This window comes from Grampus griseus (assembly GCF_964374135.1).
Source record: "Grampus griseus genome assembly, chromosome: 14".
Taxonomy (NCBI): Eukaryota; Metazoa; Chordata; class Mammalia; order Artiodactyla; family Delphinidae; genus Grampus; species Grampus griseus.
This window is the reverse complement of record NC_139008.1, coordinates 35,692,822-35,698,821: the sequence shown is the minus strand read 5'-3', so window position 1 is coordinate 35,698,821 and position 6,000 is coordinate 35,692,822.

Sequence of the window (6,000 nt, the reverse complement as noted above, 5' to 3'; positions counted from 1 at the left end):
CCTTCTCCCCTCCTTTCCTGGCCTTGGCCCAGGCTGTGGGAGTGTCATCTGCCACCTAATCCTCTAGGGGTCTGAGCTGCCTTATAGAAGGAAGAATGTGTTTTCCTGACATTTTCCTATGTGCATTTCCATCTACCCCAACTCGACTTGCCTGGAATCCCAATTTCCCACTTGGGCGAGGGGGCGGGGACGGGCGCCAGGCAGAGTTTGGGGCAATCCCAGGATGAGGGAGGGTGGCGACAGCTGTGGCTGGGGGACCAGATGTGGGGCTGGGGCGTGCAGTTGAGCTCTCTGGGAGGCGTTTGGGGTGGGGCCCCTGGCGCTGAGAGGCACGCCAGGGTTGGGGCGAGGGCTGCTGTTGGCTCTCTCCCGCGCAGGAGGCCTCTCCAGGTTCCTGTGTTCCAGGCAGGGCTGAAGAGGCCCCTCACCCAAGTGGGAAATTCGGATTGCAGTGGGGAGGCCCTGAGCCGAGTGGAATGGGGCGGTGGGGGGTGGGTCTGCCTTTTTCGAGGCTTTGAGAAGCCCTCCTCTATTCGGGGCTATTGTCATTTTATATTTCACACAGATGACTGAGGCCAGAGGGCTGACCCCTGGAAGGTGCTGTGTGGTCCTCCCTTCACCTCGATAAGCACCCTTCTCAGAGGTGGGGGTGTCCCTGGCTGGCAAGGGTGTCTTTGGGGTCAGCCAAAAGATGTGGATCTCCCCCCAACACAAATTGCCTCTCCTCCCAGGGCCTGTGAAAGGGTCCTAGAGATGGGCCACAGTCCAGACATGAGTCTGGGGGTTCACCTCTCTGAGAATGCCAGGGCCAGGCGGGGATGGGATACCCAGCCTTGCCCCAGCCTGCCTCCAGCCCTGGGTGGGAGACACCACAGCTTTTGCAAGGCACTTGGGACACATCTGCCCTAGTGGTTTCCAGGGTGGCCGCTTCAGCCCCACCCTGGGGGCAGGGACCCTGCACTTTCACCCAGGACCTCTAGTGCTTTGCTGATCAGCCAGGGTTGGGGTGACCCTGACACCTGGAGAGGAATGGACTTGCTGAGTGGGTTGGGGGTGTCTTATGCAGGGGCGTGGTCTGGAGTAGACCCAGGTTTCTCTCCAGGATCCAACTTAGCCCTATAAGCCCCTGCTGTCTCTCCAACTAATAAAAATATCAGCTCAGGTCCCGGGGTCTGGGGGTGGGTTGGGGAGGTGAAGTGGGTCAAGAGATGGAGCAGCAGGGGAGGAACGCCTCTAACAGCTCCCTGAGAAAATCAGAAGGATGCCTTCCAGTGGCCACCACAGGCACTGACATCTGTCACCTGAAATTGCTACATTAGCCTCGTGAGAGAGACTCATTGATCCCTATTTGACAAATGAGGAAACTGAGGCACAGGATGGAAAAGGGCCAATGGGCATCTGGGCCTGAGTTCCTGGGTCAGCTATGGCTCGGGAGGATAGGGTTGGGGTCTGGTGGCCTGGCACAAGAGAGGAGCCTGCTCTTGAGGGGGGGCCTGAGCTGGCCCTAGCAGCTGTGCATACTGGGCCCCGAGCCTCCATCCTTTCCCTGGCACTGATCCTCCTGGCCTCAGCTCCAGACTTCTCCATGGGGGAGACGAGGCCTAGCCCAGGTCTGCAGGGGTCCTTGGTCCTCTTTCCCATTCCAGTTCTGGGACTGTGGGACCCCTCCCAGGCGCTCCGGGAGCCCCAGAGTTCTGACCTGCCTCCTGCCTGGGACATGTCGCAAGCTCCCTCAGGCTGGGCAGGGTAAAGGCCCTGCTCTGGGCATCTTGCAGGGCAGGGAGCTCAGGCTCTCCACTCCCCTCCCCCTCTCAGATGGGATGGAGGGTCTGGGTAACTGGAGGGGCCTGGGGGGGCCACAGAGATGGGAGGTGATTCCAATGGGGGAGGACTTCCCATCTGCTCCAGTTGCCCCTGGTGGGGGATGGGCAGCGGGGGCTGAGAATCTTCCAGAGCCATAACTGGGGGGTGACTGGAGCCTCCTCAGGTCCTTTGTCTTCACTGCTAGAGAGGCCAGGTAGTACCTTCACAGTGAGGGCCCGAAGTGAGCATGTGTGACGTGCATGTGTACACGTACCCCTGTCATGGCAGATGGCTATCTGCAGAAGGACTCAGACCTGGTCCCTGGCCCCTTCCTCCAGTCATGACCAAGGGTGGGTGGGAACCTGCTGAGGCCCCAGGAGACTGCTGAGCTGCCTGAGTCAGCCCCCGGGAGCCTCCAGGAAGACAATCCTGCCTGGCTGACCGAGGGTCTTGTTTGCCTGACACACTCACAGGGTAGCTTCCCACTGGGACCCTGAGAGTAAGGAGGCGGGTGGGGAGGAAACAGGCTCAGAGACTTGAGGGCTTGGCCCAGGGTCACTTGGGATCAGGGAGGGTCAGAGGGGAACCAGAGCCTAGGATTGTGTGGTCCTGGCCGCTGAAATATCAGTTCAGCCTGGGAATCCCCCCAGCTTCTCTGCTGCCCCCCATCCTCTGCATGGGCATCATGTGGGGACAGCTGTGTCTGGAGGAAGCCTCCCTCCCTCCCCCTCATCGTCTGCCTGGGTCTGCCTGGCAAGTCCCAGCCTGCCTGAGCCATTTCTCCCCAGGGCCACGCCTTCCTGCATCCAGACCCTCGGCAACCCCCATCACCACACTTCCAGGCTGACTGACCCAGAGCTGTGATGTCCACCTCCCCCCAAGGCTGTGGGGCCCTCCATTGTCCTGCCTGTTATAAAGTACCCCCCACTCCAGTGCTGCTGTCTGTCTGCCTGCCAGCCCTGACCTCCTCCAGGCCAGGCCCCCAACACGCCCTTCAGGATACCTAGTGGACACCCTGAGTGGTCCTGTGGGCCCTGGGCCCCAAGGACCTGAAACAGGCCAGGCCTGGCACGGCCCCACCCAGTGGGTGTTTCCTTTGGGTTCATGCCCCTGGCTTCTGGACTTGCTTTGCTACCCAGAGGGGGAGCAGGGGAGGGGCAGGGGTGGCTGGGAAGAGGGCATGGGGTGGAGTCCAGAGTTTGTGCTGGAGCTCCTGCTGGGCCTGGTCTAGACCAGCTGTTTTGGGGCGGCTCTGTGTCAGGGCTGGGTGGGAGTGGCAGGAGATGAAGCTGGGGGAACTGCGCCCTTCTGGTCATCCCAACCGATGAGGGTGATGCTGACTGCCTTACCCTCACCGCCCAGGTCTGCTCCTGGGTCCCTTGCCCCAGACAAGGAGGAGGAGACATCTGTGTCAGGGCCCTGCCTCGTGGGCAAGCCACTTCCCTCTTTGGGCCTTAAGCCCCTCCACACCTCCCCTGCTGGTAGGTACCACCAATGGATTCATTCTCTCATTCATTCAACAAACATTCACTGAGTACCAAGTGTTTGAGAAAAGTGAAGGGCTGGGGACTTCCCTGGCACTCCAGTGGTTAAGACTCTGTGCTTCCACTGCAGGGGGCACGGGTTTGATCCCTGGTTGGGGAACTAAGATTCATGCCTTGCAGGAGAGAGAGAGAGAGAGAGAGAGAGAGAGAAAAGGCAGGTGTGATGGTGCCGTTAGGGGAGTGGTTTGGATGTTCAGGCTCTGGTCCTACTCTAGGCCAGCCCCCTCCTTTCACCAATGGGGAAACTGAGGCCCAGAGCCTTGCTCACATCAAATTGGAGCAGGCCTGGTTGTCTGGCTCTGAGTCCCCAGCACTTCCCATTGCTGCTCAGTTCACTGTGGTGGAAGGAGTGGCATTAGTGATGCACTTGTGAGGACTTGGACCCAGGGCAAGTGTGGCAGGCAGCAAGGGGCCACTGCAGGACTAGGGTTGCTGCCCTCAGCGGTGTGGGGACAGAGGCAGGTCCTCTGCTCAGTTCTCAGGCACCTGGAAGAACAGCCATGTATGGCTGCAAGAGGCAAAGAGTGAATCAGGGGAGACTCTCTGGAGGAGGAGATCGGAGGGGAGTGGCAGCTGGAGGAGAATATGGAAGCGCAGAAGGTTGTGAGGCAGGAGCTAGCACCCAAGAGCATCAGGTGAGCATCAGGTGAGCAGGCGGCAGAGAGTCCTGAGAAAGGAGTGCTGAAGGGGAGAGCCTGGGAACAGGAGATTGGGCTGGAAAGGAAGATGGCAGTCTTCTGTGTAGAGCAGTCCATGGCTCCCCAGTACCCTCCAGGTCCTGGCCCAGCCTCTCTCTTGGGCTTCCTCCTCTGCTGAATGACGGGCAGGTTCATTATGGGTCAGTTGGGGCCACGCTTCCAGGCCTCTGCAGTGTTGGGTGTAGAAAGAATGTGGGCTTTGGAGCCTGGAGGTGAATCCCAGCCGTGCTATTTATAAGCTCTGTGACTTTGGCAGGTAACTGAACCACTGTGAGCTTCAGTTTCCCCATCTGGAAAGTGGGGAGAATAACACCTAATTCACAGGGTCCTGAGGATGAATGGAGATGGCCCACAGCACTGGTTGTGAGGACCCCAACGCTTCACCCCATGTCCATGTGGCCAACTTGGATCCAACCCCCCGCAACACACACACACAGGAGCACCCCACCCCTAACATTGTTCACCTCTGTGAGTCTGGGCGCCCTTCATTCTCATTCATCTGTGGGCCCCCAGGACTGAGCGGAGGGCCTGGTGTTGGAATGCATAACTGAGTGGTTGGTAAATGAGGCGGAGGGAAGGGCCAAAGTCCAGAGCCCGCCTGGCCGCCTCCTGCCATCTTGAGCTGGCGGGGGCAGTTCACAGTGGGCCTGGTCCCTGTCCTGGGGTGGTGGGAGGGTTGGGCCGTGAGGAGGGGCCCCCAGGACTTGGGTGGCACTCCCGGGCTCGTCCTGCAGCCAGGCTCAGTGTGGGAAGCACAGTGTTTCCTTCTCTGTGGGGACTGGGCCTCATCCCCGCTCCCACCCATAAGCCGAGACTCCTGGGTCCAGGACCCTGACCCTTGTTACCTGCCGTGTCCTGTGTGTGGCGTGTGTGTGCACAGGTGTGGCACATATGCATGTGCCTATATGTCTGAGGGTGCCATGGGTGCCCATCCATGTCCTGTGGGACACTGGCCAACGCCTCTGCAGGCCCTAGAGAGCACTGGCAGAGTGCCCAGCCCTGCCCGCCCACGCCGAGTGGCAGTGCTGCCTGGCAGGGCCTGGGCTGCTGTGCCTAAGCCTTGTTGGTGTGAGTCCCTGTCTGGCTCCCCTGGTGCTGGCCCCTCCCAGGGATTTGGGCGGCCTGGGGGCCCAGCCCTTCCCTCTCCACCCGCCACCTGGGCGTGGGGGCTGCTTGGCGGGCTTGCCTCTGGCTGAGGCCCAGGTGCAGGCAGTGCTCATAGCCCCACGCACCGCTGCCCCCCCGCCCCCCCCCCCCCCCCCCCGCAAGCTGGGCAGACAGGAAAATACCAGACATAGTTGTGCAAAGGTGGCTGCAGGCAGGCAGGCAGCGGGGGGGTGGGAGGCCGCCTTGATGGGCCTGGAGCCACCAGGCTAGGGGAGGCCTCTGTGCCAGGCTGGTCCTTGCAGCTGGATGGGTGTGTGTGTCTGTGTGAGTGTGCATGTGCAGGCCTGGCCCATGTGTGAGCTGCTCCCCCCACCCCCCAGCTTGAGCCTGGTGTCACCCTGCTGGCATTGGGAAAGGAAATGTAGCTCCTGGGAAGCTGGAGCTGGGGAGGGGCATAGGGGAGCCAGCTGCTTGCCTTCCAGCATCAGTACTGCCTGAACCATCTGGGTGACCTTGGAGGCTGAGTTACTGTGTGGGGCACCCCCAGCCCAGGGCTGAAAACAAGAATCTTCAGGGCTACCAGTTGCTGGCACCTCCTGTGTGCCAGGTGCCTGGCAAGCTCGCCCTGTGGGGTGCCCCGTGAGCTGGCACCTGATCCATGGGGCCTGTATTCCTGATGAGGAAACCAAGTCTCAAAGGTGTGACGGGACTGGGACCTGGTAGCCTGACTCTGGGTAGCGCTTTCTAAACGTACCCAAGTGGGGGTTCCTGGCATGCACCCCTGCTCAGGAGGTGCCCAGCTGGGAGCTTTCCCGAGGCCCCCATGGCTAAGCAGAGAGCTCAGCCCT